Below are 19,841 nucleotides of genomic sequence, written 5' to 3'. Positions count from 1 at the left end.
GCCAATTTCTTCCATTTGGAATGGCTGTATTTACCCAATACCTGAACCCCCTTTGTATCTAGGAAGTAACTAGCTTGCTTTTGATTTTACAGGCTCATAGGCATAAGGGACTTGGCTTGTTGCAGATGAGACTTTGGACTGTGGACATTTCGGTTAATGCTGAAATGAGTTAAGACTTTAGGGTACTGTTGGGAAAGTGTGATTGGTTTTTAAATGTGAGGACATGAGATTTGGAGGGGCCAGGGGCAGAATGATCTGGTTTGGCTGTGTCTCCACCCAAATCTTAACTTGAATTATATCTCCTAGAATTCCCATGTATTGTAGGAGGGACCTGGGGGAGGTAATTGAATCATGGGGGCCAGTCTTTCCTGTGCTATTCTCGTGATGGTGAATAAGTCTCACAAGATCTAATGGGTTTATCAGGGGTTTCTGCTTTTGCTTCCTCCTCATTTTTATCTTGCTTTTACCATGTAAGAAGTGCCTTTCACCTCCCGCCATGATTCTGAGGCCTCCCCAGCCATGTGGAACTGTAAGTCCAATTAAACCTCATTTTGTTCCCAGTTTTGGGTATGTATTTATCAGCAGCATGACAACAAACTAATACAGTATCGAATATAAATTATTTACAATTAAGTTATACACTCCATGGCAAAACTAAACTGATATCACATAATATCAAAAGTAGTTAAGAAATTGTCATCTAGAAAGTTGTTAAATTACAAAATCAATATTAATTCTAATGCAACAGTTCAAACTGATAAGTATTTTTTCATGGCTATAGTTTTTTCCTATGATTCACTTTTGATGTCAGATTGTTTTCCCTGGAAAATCAATTCTAATCTAGGAAGGTAATTACAGTATTATGGACTAATTTGAATTGTGGCAGTGAAGATGCTAATAGCCTTGATTCGAAGCAACTGAGGAATGAAGCTTAAGGTTTGAGAAATATGATTGAAGAAAATATAATGCATATTTTAAATTGCGTAACTTACTAATAGTTTCATCTCTTTCCTGACTTTTTAATGAGTACTCACTAGGTAGATTTCTCTAGGTAAAATTTTGATAAGTGCTATATAAGAGCACTCAGAATGCTAAGGAAACATTGAAGGATGTCTTCTAAGTTATCCTGAAAGAGAGAACAGTCATTGTGTTGGAAGGCTTCTAAAATGAGGTGTCTTCCAAGGTGAATGTGTCACTTTGGTTGAAGATAACAGAAACGCAATTTGTTACTTTAAACAGAAGATTTGACAGGATAATCAGGGTTTATAGAATTGATGGAAGGCTGTAAGTCGAGGATTGAAATGGACAGGAAAAAAAAAATGCTGTTCTAGAGGACCAAGACGTAGGAGGTACCACAACTGTCTTTTGGCAGGAAAATCTGTAAGGGTGCTGCTATCATGGCCCAAGGCACAGTTATTGCTACTTTCATCTTGATATTATCTGCTAAAAATTCAAAATCTTAAACTAGAACACATACTTGGCCAAACTTCTGTCATATTCCAACACAGAGTTCTGAGAAAATATGATCTGCCGTTTTTGGCTTTTGCAGTGGATGATGAAACACCACTTCCCATTCATATTACATGAAGAATTCCCCAGGTAGCATGGAAGGGTGATTGGATTCTCCAGATCCAAAATGTTGACCAATATCTAACATCCGAGCCTTGATACAAGAGTAAGCATTTACCTGTTGTCTGGTATTAGGGAGCAGGGGGTGGTGTGTGTTTGTGTGAGTTTGTGGCAGCAGTTGAGGAGTGAGTGGGCAAGTGTATTTTCAGATAGAGGAAGAGCATACATGAAGTTATTAAGAAACGAGAGCTCATGATATGTTTAGGAAACTTAAAATATTTTTTAATTGATTACATAGCAGTGGAAAAAGTTTTAAAAATAAAGAAGACTGGGCCAGGCGCAGTGGCTCACGCCTTTAATCCCAGCACTTTGGGAGGCTAAGGTGGGTGGATCACCTGAGGTCAGGAGTTTGAGATCAGCCTGGCCAACATGGTGAAACCCTGTCTCTACCAAAAATACAAAAATTAGCCAGACTTGATGGCAGGTGCCTGTAATCCTAGGTACTCGGGAGGCTGAGGCAGGAGAATCGCTTGAACCCAGGAGGCAGAGGTTGCAATGAGCTGAGATTGCTCTATTGCACTCCAGCCTGGGGGACAAGAGCGAGACTTCATCTCAAAAAAAAATAATAAAATAAAGAAGACTGGTAAAAAAAAAAAAAAAAAAGCAGAAAAAAACTGGGCAAGTAGGCAAAGATATAGTTTCTGAAAGCGTAATTATGCCATACTAAGGGGTTAGGATGGGTTTGACATGCTTATTTTCCTAATTGCTAATTAATGGCCGTTTTAGGAGTATATATATATATATATATGTATATATATAATAATTTAAAAAAATTAGATTTGTCTTGTCAAAACTTCAATGTAGATGACTAATTAAAGGGAGAAAGGGGAGGTATGACTTTATTAGATTTATTTTTCTTATGTAAATTTTCTAAATATTCTTGTCATTTTTAAAAATCATTGTAGGTTTCCTATTAGTTTAATATTATTGTGACTCTAAGGTTATATCAATATTATCTTAAAATTATTTAAAATTATTTCCTGTTTTAAGTTTCATCCCTCTGAGATTTATTCTTGCTGTAGTATGAGATAGTAGTTCAGATTTATTTTCTTTCAAATTGTGCTCAGCCTCCCTACAATTTTTCCCCACTGAGTTAAAATAGCAAATTTATCATATATAAATTTTATGCTTTTTCTGTAATCTTTCATTCTACTGATATATATATAAATAAAATCAGTAGATACATATATAAAATCAGTGGATATATATAGAATAAGTAGATATGTGTAATATATATATGTATTTGTGAATTCTTCCTTATATAAACTTGTTCTGTTGTCTTCACTGTAGAATCGATGGGATGACTTTTTTTCTCTAAACGTGCTATAGTTTCAATTGATTTTTATATTATGGAGAGGAATTTTTTATTCGGCCTTCCTTTTATTCCTTTTTAATTCAATCTTCATTTGATTATGAATAACCTGGTTAACAGTTTGTATTTTTTTATGCTTTTAACACTTTTCTAGATCTCTTGAAATTAAAACAAGCAAGCCACCAGGCTATTATTAAATACCACAGTCTTTTCATTTTTATTTTATCTGGATTATGGTAAGCACTGTTGATATTCTAGGATTTGTTCTCTCACATATGTAGTTTATAGTCTTTGTCAATTTCACTTTTCATTATTACCTTTAACTTACTGATCTTCTAGGAGTGATACGTCAGAGAAGCCTGAGATCACATATTGTAATTTCTGTTTTAAATATAAAAATGCACTCAAAAACAAAAAAACTTAATTCTGAATCGAGGTATTTCAAGTTAAATTTTCTTTCGAAGTTTTAATTTTTTAAGGCAGGTCATTTCACAGGACAATCCCTGTACATTACATTTGAGTATTTTTTTTTTCTTTAGATGGAGTCTCTCTCTGTTTCCCAGGCTGGGGTGCAGTGGCATGATCTCGGCTCACTGCAACCTCCACCTCCTGGGTCCAAGCAATTCTCCTGCCTCAGCCTCCTGAGTAGCTGGGATTATAGGTGTGTACCAGCACTCCCGGCTAACTTTTGTATTTTTAGTAGAGACGGGTTTCACCATGTTAGCCAGGATGGTCTCGAACTCCTGACCTCGTGATCCGCCCACCTTGGCCTCCCAAAGTGCTGGGATTACAGGCATGAGCCACTGCGCCCGGCCTACCTATGAATTTAATCATAAATGCTCTTCCTTATTCTTCCATATAGTATTTTACGCTGGTGAACCTTTGTAAAATATATACAGTTGCTCGTTAGTAGACATAGGAATTCTACAAGGATTTTTAAAGGACTTATATTAGATAATTCTATTGCATACTACCTTTAAAAATAGGCATTCTTTTGTGTTTAAATTCTCCCTCTGGTGGTTAGTACATAGCAGAACATTCTAGGTGCTTTGTTTACTCACTGACGGGTGCTGAGGACACTGGCTGCTCCAAATTTTCTATGTAAAAAGAACTTACGAACGGCAATTTAATTTAAAGACATAGCTACTTTTGGTATGATAGGCGTGGTGGTTTGTTTTGGGGGAGCAGCATTAAGACACTGAGGAGACATTAAAGCACTGTGAAGCTACTTCTTGCCGTGGCTTCTTGCAGGATATGCAAGTATATACAATATTCGAAACAAATCATTACTATGTTCTTTAAAAACGAATAAAGGTCTTTCACACAACATTGCATTTATTCTTTCGAAATTGAACACAAATGTGGTGGAGACGGGGCAGGGCAGGTGGAAATTCACTTATAAGTCCTGATTGGCTAAGCCCTGGTCACGAGACTGTAAAAGAGCAACGTCTGTCTCTCAGAGCGACTCCCACAGCGTCCTTAGCAACCAGCCTTGGTTCCCAGCGGCCCAGAGCGCGGCGGTGAGTGATTAAGAGGTCCTGCTTCAGATGATTTGGGAGCTCAGGTTATTGTCATATTCACCATCCTAGGGCAACTGAAAGACCCACAAAGATCCGCACAGGGGAATACTGAGCCTCCTTTCTCAGGGTCCCATAGCTTTGTTAGAAGAAACACTACTCGCAACCCCAGGCTGGGCCTGCCATCTGGGCCCCTCCTAAGAATCTAAGCAGTCCATCCTGGAAAAGCCACCAGGTCATTTGATAGGGGAATCTTTTTTGCTGGGGAGAATAAAGGAGGTGGGAACTTTCTTATTGCTATGAATAGGGAAATTCATTTAATCTCCCGTGGACTCGCTTATCCTGGGGCAACCTTGAATTCAGAAGACCAGTCTTCACACATCCTCTGTGGTTGGTGAAATTGCACCTTTTTGATTTTTATTTATTTATTATTTATTTAGTATGAAGACTCTTTTGGACTTCAAAAGAGAAGGTTCAAAAATTTGGCGCTGTGTGTGTGTGTGTGTGTGTGTGTGTGCAAAAGAGAGAGGGGAATATATTGGAGATGTGTAATAAAACAATTTTTAAAAGCCGTTAGTCTTGAGAAAAATATCCAAGTTGTCTATTAGGAAAAATTTCTAGGAGGGGATAAGACTGTAGTAAGAGTCTCTTATTTACCTTACCATCTTAACAGTATGTCTGAACAAATTCTATCATTTGGTTGGTCAAATAATTTGCTTCTTCAGGTTAGAGTCTAAATCTTGTATTCTCTAATGCATGTTACCTTTCCAAAGTCTTGATATAATTTTAGTATTATCTGTTTTTCAGAAATTGTCTTTTAAAGTATACATTTTAAATCTCATTTTTATTGGAGCTTTAAAAAAATACATGAAGAATTAATAGTAAAACTAAAAAAAGAAATCTGGGTCTGTGCCAGGTTGCAGATGAACTGCCAAGCACCCAGGCAGACTGCTGGAGCCATTTCATGAGCTGAAACATTTCTCTTTAAAGTATAAACATTCTTGGTTTGTGTAATCCACATACAAACTTGATTGAAGGTAGCAGATTTTTATTTCACTAAGACCTATTCTGCATGAACCCTTATGATCTTAATGAGTAGTGCTATATTCTTGCTGAACGTCTGATTCATTATCAGGATCATTCATTGTTATGATAAATTTGGTAAGTGTTCCTGTCTTGAAGTTCATTGTCCATCCAGAGCTCCTGGTAAAGTGTCTGCTCACAAATGCTTAACATTTTCCAAAATATGTCCTGTATGTAGTTCTAGGAGATGATGTTCTAAAGATTTCTCTAGTCAATAAATTTTAAAAAACTACATGTCACACTGCTACTCAGAGAGATGTAGAGTATATATGAGCATATTAACACTGAGAAATCTTAGTATATGCAAACCTACTTATTTTTGTCTAATCCAGTGGTTTCTCAAACATTTCACAACAGAAAGCTTTTCGAGGTAGTTTCATCCCAAGAAGCAGTATTTTACAGAATGTATTTTAGAAATTAATGTTCTAAACTATGTATCACACTTCTTATTTTTGCTTATATTTCCATAAAACCAATGAATTCATTTCTTTAAAATGTTTCCTACTGATTCATTACAATACCAAAGAAAACAAATCTCTTTAAAAAATATACCACCTTAGTAAATTATTTTATTCCTATTGCCTTCATTGCATTTTCAACAGTAATATAATAAATCACTTGCTAAATCTATATTGACTTTAGGATTACTAGCTTCTTACTACAACATGACAAATTTTTTTGTTGAAACCATATTTTTAACATTATAATATTTATTATGTAGCAGGTGCTCTATACCTATCTAGTGAATGAATAAATAAAAGATAATTGATTTCTCTTTTAGAGTTCCTTTCTGCAGAAGGCTCGTCATTTAACTATTTGGTGAATGAATAAATAAAAATAGTTGATTTATCTTTTAGGATGCCTTTCTGCAGAAGGCCAGTTAAATGATTTTAACAGTAGTCTACCAGAAAAATGATGAGAACCTAATCTCATGGCAGTGGCCGTGATCTAGGATTTGATTACTGATTGTTTTGGGAAGTTATAGAGAGCATGGAATTGAGGATAACTGAAATTTCTAGCTTGTCAGTTTGAGTGATTATATTAACTGAGATTTATTAAAATAATACTGGATTAAGAGCAGTGTTTAGGGACCTGAAATGAGAAAATAACAGGTTAAGTTATAGACAGTTTAGATTTTTCAAGTACTCGTCTTTGAGCTGGGTGCCCAGAATTCAGTTGGAAAATAAATCTAGAGCCCAAGAGAGGTCAAGATTGGAGGCAGGTGCTTGGGAGTCATTGTTCTACAGTGCGGTTTACAGCATAGGAATGGATGGCATCGACTCCAGAGAGGTGAGAATATGAAGAGAAGGGTATTCTGGCCACAGGACTGATATGAATATTGAAAGATACAAAGTATGTGAAAGTACTTTGCAAACAATAAAGTCCCATGCAAGAGTTATTATTATTACATCCCAGAAGGCTTACTGAAGAAATAGGTTTGAACTAGGGTTTTCAGGAAGGTATGAGATATCCTAGGATTGTACTTGATGGAATATAACAGAAAATCATCTCCAACAACTTGACTAAATAGGGATTTATTTTCTCAAATAACAAGAAGACAAAAAGTAGGAATCTCAGAGTTTTTGTGGTTCATCTCTAATGCCATAAATGTTCCAGGCTTCTGTCTTTGTGTCCCATCATTTTTGTATGTGGTTTTCATCTTCCTGGTCATCTCTTGATAGCAAGGTGACTGTTCTATCACCATTCTTATGTCTGTCATCCAGGGAGGTAAAAGAAATTAGGAAGGGACAAGGAAGAAGGTACTGTGCCTCTATCATGAAAGTGAACTTTACCAACATCTCCTACTAAGCTTTAGCTAGAACTTATAGTTGCAAAGAAAGCTTCAGAAGAAATGTTTTTTAGCCAGAGACTTTGCTGCTCCAAACAAAATTAGGGTTGCTTTAATAAAACAATGGAAGAGTGAATATTGGATAGGAAGCTAGTGGTACCAAGAGATATAGCAGTCCCTAGGAGTATAGATGATAATATATATAGGAAGAGTTGTGTAAACAGAAGTAATGCTTTGCTAATAGCTAACAGTCTATACAGATTTTGAGATTTTCAGGGTACTCATTTAGAGTCTAATTTAAACATAATGGTACCCATGGATAATAATCTCAGTAGGCCCCCAAATATAAACAACTCGTGATCAGTGTACTAGCCAAGAAGTAGCCATGATTTATTATATTTGAACTCTATTACATTGATAGAAAAATATAATAGATATTTTGCCAAACAGGAAAACACACAGCCCCACCTGTCTCTTACATTTGAGATATGTTTCTGATTGAACACATAGACTTCAGGTTATGTGTCAACTGGTCTAATGCCTTAAAGGAATTTCAATTAAAAATAGTAACCACTGCCAAAACTCACAAAGGAGAAAATAGATAATCTGAATAGACCTATAACTATTAAAGAAATGGAATCAATAATTAATAGCCTTCTGAAACAGAAAGTACCAGGCCCAGATGGGTTCACTGGTGAATTTTACCAAACATTTAAGGAAGAAATTATATCAATTGTCTGCAAGTTTCTTTCAGAAGATAGAAGCAAAGGAAATACTTCCTAACTCATTCTTTCAGGCCAGCATTACCCTAATGCCAAAATAAGACAAAGACATTATAAGAAAAGAAAACTACAGACCAGTATCTCTCATGAAAATATATCCAAGTAGCCTCAACAAAATATTAGAAAATTGAATTCAACAGTAAATAAAAAGAATTAACTCTGTGTCTACTTCTGCTCCTGGATTTGTTCACTTCCACTAACATACAGACAGATATACAAACAAGCATATAAAAAGTACTATGGCTGTGGTAGCCAGCCTCTAAGATGCTCCCAATAATCTTTGCCTCTTGACGTTCACACCCTTTTGTAGCTCCTACTCACATTGAATCATGGCCCATCTGTATGACCAATAAAATGTGGTGGCAGTAAAGTAATGATACAGGCTTTGCAAGGCTAGGTATAAAGGTATTTAAGCTTTCATTTTGGTTTCTTGGATTGTTCTCTCTGGGGGAAGCCAGCCTTCATGAGAGCACACAGGAAGCTCTGAGGAGACTTCCACATGAAGAGGAACTGAGGCCTGCTACAACAGCCAGTGTTTACTTGACAGCCATGTAGTGAACAAACCACCCTGGAAGTGGATCCTACAATCCTAGTCAAATCTTTAGATGACTGGAACCCCTAGCTGACTGACTGAACCTGCAGCTGCCATTTGACTGCAACTTCATGAGAAACCATGAGCCAGTTATACCCAGCCATGCCACTAACAAATTCCTAACCCAGAGGGACTGTGAGAGATAATAAATGGCAGTGAGTTTTGGAGTGATTTGTTATACAAATTAGATAATTAATACAACAGCCAAGCCTTTTGTGAGTTTATTTTTCTAAAGATGTAGGGGAAAAGGTGATTTCATTATAAGAACTTTTATTTCTGCCATGTCCTTTCTTCTCTCATTCTGTCTTCCAATTCCACCCTACCACATCTCTATCTTTTGCAGCCTTCCACTTAACCTCCAACCCCTGACAATGTTTTATGTGATATCAGTAAAATACTACCCTGGAATTCAGCACTCTAATGGTTTGGCTGCTGCAGAAATAATATTTTTATGTGTTTTAAGAAGTGATTCTAACTATCAGGGGCAGTGCCACCTGCTAGGCAACATAAATGCATAGATGTGCTTCTGCGTCTCTGCCACAGCTGCCTCTTCTGAGATTCCTTTTTCTAAGCCACCCTGGGATTCTGATGAATAAAATTATATTTTTCTTCTTGTTTTAAACTACATCTTTCTTATTCGGATGTCTAATATACAAAACAGGTAAAAATGGAGCTGCTCTGGTCAGTCTAGGGAGGCAGACCCACCCCCTCTTACTTCCCAAACACTAACACACACAGATAGATATATATATATATATATATATACACAAACACACACACACATGATATGCAAACTCACACGTCTCACACATATAGCTTATGAGTCATTTCTGTGGAACATAGCTTGAAATTCAAAATTCTAGATTAGTATTTCTCAAGGCAGGAGAGGTTGTGATACTGTTATCTTGAGAACAGCAGTTCTTACTTATGAGGTACTCTCTCGGAATTGAGCAATATATTTAGCAACTCTGGACCCTGGGCACTGAATGTCCGTCATCAGAACCCTAGACATTATGACAAACAGAAGCACATCCATGCATTTCTAGATGTTACCTAGAAGGTAGTATTGCCCATGATAGAACCACTTCTTAAAACACACACAAAAAACTTGTTTCTGCAGCAGCCAGACCATTAGAAAGCTGAATGCCAGGGCTACATTTTATTGGTGTCACACAAAATCTATCAGTGTTTGTTGTAATGTCATATATTTATATTGAGTGTAAAAGACTGCCCCATGAAACTGTGTATTATTTTTACCTTCAGGAGGTTATTCATTACATTATATTCTATCTTCTTTATGATGGCTTTAGAAAAATTGTCTTATAACTTTACCGGGAATAACTTTTTCCCCTACAACTGGTTTGTTTTTAAGCAGTAAACTGTGGCTTTGAGCATTATTTTAAGATGAGTGTATACTATACCTTTAGCAAGTGAGTATATATGAATTTGTGGCATAGATTTTGTATGTTCATCTCACTATATCTCACTTTCTTACCCTATTTTGTTCTTACCTATTTTTTGCCAGTTTAAAATTTAATTTTCTCTTATATTTATTTTTGGAACTCATCTGAAAGACTTTTATAAATGACAGTGCATCAACAGTTGAGCATGTATTAACATGGAGTGGTATATTAATAGGAAGAAGCATAATATAGCACAAAGCACTCAGTCAAGCTTCTAGTCCAGAAAGTGTATGATTTTATCTGAAGTAATTTGGAATAAATTTACTTGAAAGCAAGCTATTCTATATGAGAAGTTGGGCCAAATGTTGATTTGGACAAAAATGAATGTAGTAAAGTGGGAAAAAATCTTGAAGGCTGGCATCAAAATAACTCTTAAACAATGAACTATTACAGAGATTTCCACTTGAGTCATGACTCATTCCATCTTCCCCTCAAGTGCAACATAAGGTAAGCTGAACTTTGTGCAGATGTGGCCAACATGATGGGACTCCCTTTCCCCTAAGCTTCCAATCAAGGGTTACTGTATCTTATTAGTAGGGGCAGTCTGCCAGCATTTCTAATCCCCGTCAACTCAAATTTAAAAGACTAATTTCCTGGTGATTGTGGCTGAGAGGCTGGGGGCTGTCTTACTTCACCCAGTCTTCATGCATAAGAAAGAGGCTTTATATTAGGTTCAGCAAGACAAGAATATTGATACCCTAATTTCCCTCATTGCAACTTTTTATAGGAGAGAGGTTTCACAAGAGAAGAGGCAAGCCAAGAAGACTGAAAGCTACTGCTCTGCTCAGCTCCTAGAATAGTGGCTTGGAGACTGCCCAGGGGAAAAGGCAGTCTGTAAGAAAAAACTCTGAAATCCTCCCCAAAGAAACTAACTTTATTTGAAACATAAGGTTCAAGCCTAATGCTGCTCTTGAAAATAATTTCTTCTCTAAATTAAGAGCAACAAGCTGAACTTCAGGACATCTAGTTCACCAGAGATAACCAGAACAAGGGACAACTAAGAAGAGCCCTTAAAACTGTCTCTGCCTGAATTTAATTGGATCAGACTGCTGAGCAATTTATACTCTAGAGCATTTTTTAAAACAATAGAGTAATTAGTTGATAATTACTGGAGACTAATGGGCTGGCATGTAACACAGAATGAGGCACACAGTTTAACAGAGAGAGTAGGGAAAAAAGACAAAGAGAGCCTTGCCAAATTCACTGTCATCCCAGGGTGACAATGTGAATGCCCAAGGCTGTACCCTCTGAAGAGTGGCATCAAAAGCTTCACAGAGTGGAAAAAATATAATTTACCAAAATATCCTAGCCAAGTCACAAAATAAGCAAACAATAACAAAAACAAGCTCAGAAGAGGGAGGAAGCAAATCTGTACCCAGAATTGCTACAATATATTCCCTAAAATAACCAATTTCCAGCAAAAATTATAAGACATCTAAAGAAGCAGGAAAGTGTGACTCATATACAGGAGGGGGAAAAATGCTGCAAAAACTGCCTGGAAAAAGGACCAGATGTCAGATTTATTAAAGACTTTGAAATAGCCATTATAAATACGTCCAGACAACTAGAGGAAACCATATTTAAAGAGTTAAAGGAAGATATGAACAGAATGTCTCCTCAAATAGAGAATGTCAATAAAGAGAAAAGATTGAAATTTTACACACATGCATAATTATATATGCGTGTGTGTGTATATATCTATATACAGCACATATATATGCAGCACATGACACATGTATACATATATATACACACACAGTCATGTGCTGCATAGTATTTCAGTCAAAGATGATTGCATATATGACAGTGGTCCCATAAGACTATCATGGCAAACTATAAAGCCTAGGTGTGTAGTAGGTGCTACTATCCAGGTTTGTGTAAGTAGACTCTTTGATGTTTGCACAATGGCAAAATTGCCTCACAACTCGTTTTTCAGAACATATCTCCATCATTAAGTGACACATAACTGTATATATGAACTATATTCCATGAAATAAATGGAAATTCTGGAGTTGAAATTTATTAGAGGGTCTCAATCATAGATTTGAACTGGCAGGCTAAATAATCAGTGTACTTGAAGATACAATAATAGAGTTCAGTGCAATCCAAAGAAAAGAGAAGAAACAAAATGAAAAAAATGAATAGAACCCTTAGAGAAATATGGTAACCTTTAAGCACACCAACTTTCATGTAATGGGAGTGTTAGAAGGAGAAGAGAAAGAGAAAGGAGTATAAAAAATATTCAAGGAGATAATGGCAAAAAACTTCACAAACACTAAAAAATATTAATCTTCACACCTAAGAAGCTCAGTGAACTCCAATTAGGATAAATACAGAAGAGATCCACTCTCAGACTTTTCATAGGAGAAATGCTGCAAGCTAACTGCAAAGAGAAAATCTGGAAAGCAGCAAGAGAAAATGACTCATCACATACAAAGAACATAAATAAGATTAACAGCTATCCAGAAATGCTTCTCACTCATCACATACAAAGAACATAAATAAGATTAACAGCTATCCAGAAATGCTTCTCATCAATATAATTCTGCAATTTAATATTTTCACCTTAAAATGTATTCTGTTTTGAAAACTTCGTAATAATCCTGGTATGGATACAATTCTTAATCACCTATCTGAAAGCCTTGGAGGTAGACTTTTGGAATTCAGATTTTTTCTGATTTTTAAATTGATAACACAGAATATCCCCAATGAAGTCTATCTAACACGGCACTCTGTAATCAAATACATAAACATATTTGCAAACAAATATATGTAGATTTATGCTAAATTTGACAAATATGTATAATTTTAATATTACAGTTTGTATAGAAATAAACTGACAAGTGAAATAATTGGATAATTAAAGACCGAAAATATTCGGATCCTTCTTAGTTCTAAGAAAAATATTCGATGTACTTTTAAACACATACAGATTCGAACTAAGTTAAAGACCTTGTGTTAGTCCATTTTCACTGCTATACACATACTACCTGAGACTGGGTAATTTATAAAGGAAAGAGGTTTAATTGACTCACAGTTCCACATGGCTGGGGAGGCCTCAGGAAACATGCAATTGTGGCAGAAAGCAAAGGGGAAGCAAGGACCTTCTTCACATGGTGGCAGGAGAGAGAAGAGTGAGTGAAAGGGGAAGAGCCCCTTATAAAACCATCACATCTCCTGATAACTCCCTCATTATTATGAGAACAGCATGGAAGAAACCACCCCATGATCCAATCACCTCCCACCAAGTTCCTCTCTCAACATGTGAGGATTATGGAGGTTACAATTCAAGATGAGATTTGGGTGGGGACAGAGCCAAATCATATCAGACCTGTATATAAACACAATGACTTTTAAATCGTACCTTAGGTTGCTTAAGGACATTGGGCAAGAGGACATATCAGTTTTGCTCTCTTTGTTGTCAGATGGGATTTGAGCATCTTATGATGTGATGGAAGCAGAATTACTGAGTAATGAGTTAATACTTTGACAGTTGGCCTTTTAAATGACTTTTTCAAGGACCATGTCAAATCAGCATGGGTCCAAGTATTAGCAACAGAGTAAGTGGCATCATTAATACTGAACTCATTCAGATCTTGGATTCTTGGACCTCTGTTAACTACAGCTAGCCCACAGTTAAAGAAAACTTTATACTTTTATTAATAGGATATAAAATTTCATGGCCATATGTCTTTGTCACGGATGTTACATTGTGTGTGTGTGTGGCGGGGGAGGGGGGGCGGTGGGGTAACAAATACTGAAAATGTTACTTTTTACAAGAGGGCCAGGAGATATAAAGAGCAGTTGTCTGAGAAGAATAAATTTTACCGTTTTTGTTCTAGTCCAGATTGCCTATAATGACCTCATGTCCCTGGTACAAAGTGGTCTTTCAGCTAGTCTAGAAATACTTCTCTGATTATCCCTACTTTATTGTCTACTTAGTGATGGATAGACAAATTGCTATATATTTCATACACTGTGTGCATTTGCTTTTTCTAATTACTGTCCAGTTTATCCTGTACCATTGCTACACACACACAAAAAAAGCCAACCAGTGCTTAGTGTCCTTAAAACCTGTAGCTTTCCTTCCTCAGTCATGGTTAATGTTCTTCTAAAACACAGCACCACTACAGAACTGTTTCTTCAAGTTTAGGACTAAGGTTTAGTTGGCAAAAAGAGTGACAATCTGTAAAACAGGGATCTCCATACTCCTGGCCACAGACTAATGCTGTGGCCTGTTAGTAACCACAGCAAGAGGTGAGCGGTGAGTGAGCAAATGAAGTTTTGTCTGTATTTATAGCCAGTCCCCTTTGCTTACATTACCACTTGAGCTCTGCCTCCTGTCAGATTAGCAGCAGCATTAGATTCTCATAGGAGTGCAAACTCTATTGTGAACTGTGCATGCAAGAGATCTTGGTTGCGAGCTCCTTATGAGAATCTAATGAATGATGATCTGTCACTGTTTCCCATCGCCACCAGATGGAACCGTCTGGTTGCAGGAAAACAAGCTTATGGCTCCCACTGATTCTACATTATGGGGAGTTGTATAATTATTTCATTATTAATTACAATGTAACAATAATAGAAATAAAGTGCATCATAAATGGAATGCACTTGAATCATCTGGAAATAATTCTCCCACCCCATCTGTGGAAAAATTTTCTTCCACCAAACTGGTCTCTGGTGCCAAAAAGATTGGGGCACCCTGCTGTAAAATATTTGAAGAAATGTATTCTGAGCCAAATATGAGTGCCCATGGCCCATGACACAGTCCTCAGGAGACCCTAAGAATATGTGCCTGAGGTGGTGAGGGTACAGCTTGGTTTTATACATTTTAGGGAGACACGAGACATCAATCAAATACAATTAAGATATACATTGGCTTGGTCTAGGAAGGTGGGACAACTCAAAGCTGGGAGTGGTGGGTTCCAGGACATAGGTAGATTTAAAAATTTTCTGATTGGCAATTGGTTGAAAGAGTTATTATCAGTAGAAAGGAATGTCTGGTTTATAATAAGAGGTTATAGCAACCAAAGTTTTATCATGTAGACAAATTCTCCAGGTAGCAGACTTCAGAGAGAATAGATTGTAAATATTTCTTATCAGACTTAAGGTCTGTGTTGATGTTAAATGCTGGCCAGCCTTCCCTGCATTCCAAAAGGGAGGAGGGTGTAATGAGGCGTGTCTGACCGCCCCCTGCTTTCCATCATGGCCTGAACCAGTCTTTTAGGTTAACTCTGGAGTGCCCTGGCAGAGAGGAAGGAGTCCATTCAGATGGTTAGGATGGAAGTGGGATTAGAATTTTATTTTTGGTTTGTAGCTTTCATCAGATATCACCTTAGAAAATGTATTAATGTAATTGTCAGCAGAATGTTTTTTCATAAAGATATTCAGATATTTTATATCAAGAAGCTTCCTAACTTTCTACAACCAATCTTTTGAATATTTACACTGACATTCAGTGTTCAGTTCTTCATGATCAATTCTGTCTTGTTTAGTGAGCCACAAATCAATCATTTCCTCTATTCAGTTTAGTATTATTTCTTATGTTCACTGGTCATTTACATTTAGTCTCTATACTTTTGCTTGCTTTTCTTAGTCCTTTTAATTACAAAATTTATATTTCTTCAGCCTATGGATTTTTTTTCATAATTTCTTTAATTACTGTTTCATCTCTATTGATTCCTTCGCTCCTTCATGAATGACCTAAATGACATTGATTTAGGCTGGTTAGATTATAAAACAATTAAAAGCCTTCATATTCTTTTATGGTTTTGAAGAGAAAGAATTGTATTTTTAGCTACTTTCAAATTTTAGGTATATTGTTTATTGGATAAAGTTATTTATATTCTTTGAATGAAGGGCCAAAATAGACAAGGAGCCCTATTAAGAGACAGATATGTATAAAATATGTCTTATTCATATTTAAATTTATATTTGTCTATTCTCTAGCTCTTGTCATACTTTTACAGAATGCGATATTAATCAAACTTTTTTCTTGGGTTATTCTCCTAAAATCACCCCAGCATTATCATGGAATTTAGGATCTTCAGATGTGATAATGTTGGTTTATAGGTCAGTCCTTTTTCTCTAGATTTAATTTCCGAAGGAAAGGCACCATATTTTAATTATATTTGTATCTCTCAAATACAGAAATCTCAAACATTATTAGCACTTTTATGTTTTGTGAAAACTAAATCAAATTGAGTTTTCTAAATGACAGTCACTGAAAATGAATAATTTGAATTCTCTTTGGTAGTGCTAAATATAAACTGGTCAAAAACAATTCTTTATTTTTAGTTTGTGTGTGTGTGTGTATTTCACATTGTATATTGGACGTTGTGTCAACTAAAAGGTTAAATAACAGACATTACACCTTAAAGAAATTTTAAGTTAATTTTATTCTAAGCCAATTTCGAGGATTAATAGCCTGGGAAACACAAACTTACCCCAGACTGAGAATATGTCCTCGAGTGGGCTATACAAGGCACAGTTCTGTTACACAGAAAATAGGAGAAGGGGAGCAGTGAAACAAAGGTGACATTCTTTCTATTTTTATCGGTGCTCAGAGACTTTATACACAAGATAAAGCAAATATGTGGTTACCACTGTATATAGGGTTAATGAGCATATAGGTGTCCTAGTCTCTGGAGGGAGATGATTGATTATATCCTGTTTTATCTGATGGACAAGGTTGTAATCAGTACATGTCAATGAAATATTTGACAGCCTCCAGCCCTGCAGCAGGGAGTTCCAACTTGCCAAATTATGCTCTCAGTTAACAGACAAGATAAACTTCCTGTGGCTCAAAAGTAAAAGGAGACCCAAGAGTCCATGGCAGGGTGAGGGGTGCAGTCACACTCTCTGTCCTTAGAAAGTGTTGCAAAATTTGTTTTTCTGCAACCAAGTCAAGGAATAGTTCCTGAGAAACAACTGCAGCTGGGAATTCTTCAACTGACCATTAAAGACCACCTGATGCCAACCCACCAACCACCTGGAACCAGCCAACTAAGAGAGGCTGGTGATTTTGGGTTTAAGTCTTCCTATCAAGACTGTTCCTCACTGCACTGACTACAGTTCTTTGCACTGCAGTTTGCCTTTATAATTTCTAACTCTCTGCCACCCAGCTTGGGAGTGTACTTCTGTTTTACAGAAGGCTGCATCTCCCCAATCTGAAGATTGATTTTTTTTTTTAAGAAGATAAAGCTGTCTTTTCTCCATAGATCTCGTGGTCTTTTGTTAACAAGCTTTAGTTTATAGGCCTAGTTTTTGTTATCTGTATGTCAAATCAGCAGCCATCTTGGGTCACTTAAAATTTTTTTTTCAAATTTTGAAATGAATAGCTTTATTGCTTTAGCTCATGAACTTAAGTCTTATTTTTTTTTCTTATGGGTGCATAGTAGGTGTATATATTTATGGGACACATATTATATTTTGATACAGGCTTGCAATGCATAATAATCACAATGTGCTAAATGGGGAATCTATCTCCTCAGCATTTATACTTTGAGTTACAAACAATCCAATTATAGTCCTTTAGTTATTTTTAAATGTATAATTAAATTATTATTGACTATAGTAAGCCCATTGTACTATCAAATACTAGGTCTTACTCATTCTTTATATATATATATTTTGCACTTATTAACCATCCTCACTTCTGTCCCACCACTTACCACCTTTCCCAGCCTATACTAACAATCCTTGTACTATCTCCATGAGTTCAACTGTTTTGAATCTTAGATCCCACAAATAAGTGAAAACTTGTGATGTTTGTCTTTCTGTGCCTGTTTTTTTTTCACTTAACATAATGACTATCCATATTGTTGCAAATTAGAGGATCTAATTCCTTTTTATGGCTGAATACTACTCCATTGTATGTAAAAACATTTTCTTTATCCACTCATCTGTTGATGGACGCTTAGGTTGCTTCCAAATCTTGGCTTTGTGAACAGTGTTATAGCAAACATGAGAGTGCAGATATCTTTTTGATATACTAATTTCCCTTCTTTCGGGTATATACACAGCAGTTATATTGCTAGATGTTATGGTAGCTCTATTTTTAGTTTTTTGAGGAACCTTCAAAATGTTCTCCATAGTAGTTGTACTAATTTACATTCCCACCAACAAGGTATGGTGGGCTCCCTTTTCTCCACATTCTCTCCAGCATTTGTTATTGCATGTCTTTTGGACAAGAGCCATTTTAAATGGGTGATATTGTATCTCCTCGAGTGGGCTATACAAAACACAATATTTATATATTTTGATACATTGAAAATTGGGGAAGGGGAGCAGTGAAACAAAGGGGACGTTCTTTCCATTTTGATTGGTGGTCAGGGACTTTATACACAAGGTAAAGCAAATATGTGGTTACCACTGTATATAGGGTAAAAGGTTTTGATTTGCATTTCTCTGATGATCAATGATGTTGAACACCTTTTTATATGAGTTTTTGCCTTTTATGTGACTTCTTTTGAAAAATATCTATTCAGATATTTTGCCCACTTTTTGATTAGATTATTAGATTTTGTTTCCTGTAGAGCTGTTTGAGCTCCTTATGTATTCTGGTTATTAAACCCTTGTCAGATGGATAGTTGGCAACTATTTTGTTCTTTAGGTGGTCTCTTTGTTGATTGTTTTCTTTGCTGTGCAGAAGCTTTTTAACTTGATGTGATCACATATGGCTACTTTTGCTTTGGTTGCCTGTGTTCATGGGGTATTAATAAATTTTTGCCCAGACCAATGTCCTGGAGAGTTTCTTGAAGGTTTTCTTGTAGTAGTTTCAGAGTTTGCTTTTTTTTTTTTTTTTTTTTTGAGATGGAGTCTCACTCTGTTGCCCAGGCTGGAGTGCAGTGTCGTGAACTCTGCTCACTGCAAGCTCTGCCTCCCAGGTTCACGCCATTCTCCTGCCTCAGCCTCCTGAATAGCTGGGACTACAGGTGCCACCACGCCCGGCTAATTTTTTGTATTTTTAGTAGAGACAGGTTTTTACTGTGTTAGCCGGGATGGTCTCGTTCTCCTGACTTCGTGATCTGCCCACCTCGGCCTCCCAAAGTGCTGGGATTACAGGCATGAGCCACCACACCCAGCCCAGAGTTTGATTCTTAAATGTAACTCTTTAATCTATTTTGGTTTGACTTTTGTATATTTCAAGAGACAGGGGTCTTGTTTCATTCTTTTGCTTATGGACATCCAGTTTTCCCAGCACTACTTATTGAAGAGACTGTCTTTTACCCAGTGTATATTCTTGGCACCTTTGTCAAAAATGAGTTCATTGTAGGTGTGTGGACTTGTTTCTGGATTCTCTCTTCTGCTCCATTGGTCTATGTGTCTGTTTTTATGCCAATACCATGCTGTTTTGGTTCCTATAGTATAATTTGAAGTATATTTGAAGCTCTGTAGTATAATTTGAAGTCAGTTAATGTGATTCCTCCAGTTTTGTTCTTTTTTCTAGGAATAGCTTTGGCCATTCTGGGTCTTTTGTGGTTTCATATAAATTTTAGGATAGTTTTTTTCTATTAGTCTGAAGAATTTCATTGGTATTTTGATAGGGATTGCATTGAATCTGTAGATTGTGTACGGTACTGTGGACATTTTAACAATATTGATTCTTCCAATCCATGAACGTGAAATATATTTCAGTTTTTTTGTGTCTCCTCTTCAATTTCTTTCAC

At 36.4% G+C, this 19,841-nt stretch overlaps 1 protein-coding gene across 13 annotated transcripts in view; it reads left to right on the top strand.

The window, feature by feature from the left end:
- TMEM232 (transmembrane protein 232) overlaps positions 1-19,841 on the top strand; it is a 332,283-nt gene that overhangs the window by 7,990 nt on the left and 304,452 nt on the right. For 2 of the 13 annotated variants that reach the window (XM_054555805.2, XM_054555799.2), the window contains exon 1: positions 3,748-4,461. The exons of 10 other annotated variants lie outside the window; for them this stretch is intronic. The gene's annotated coding sequence lies outside the window, so the exon portion shown is untranslated. Of the gene's footprint in view, positions 1-3,747; positions 4,506-19,841 lie in introns of those variants that run through there. One more of the 13 variants, XM_054555800.2, reaches the window with a different exon arrangement.

This window comes from Pongo abelii, chromosome 4 (assembly GCF_028885655.2).
Source record: "Pongo abelii isolate AG06213 chromosome 4, NHGRI_mPonAbe1-v2.0_pri, whole genome shotgun sequence".
NCBI classification, from domain to species: Eukaryota; Metazoa; Chordata; class Mammalia; order Primates; family Hominidae; genus Pongo; species Pongo abelii.
This window is presented reverse-complemented; position numbering and strand designations above follow the sequence as displayed.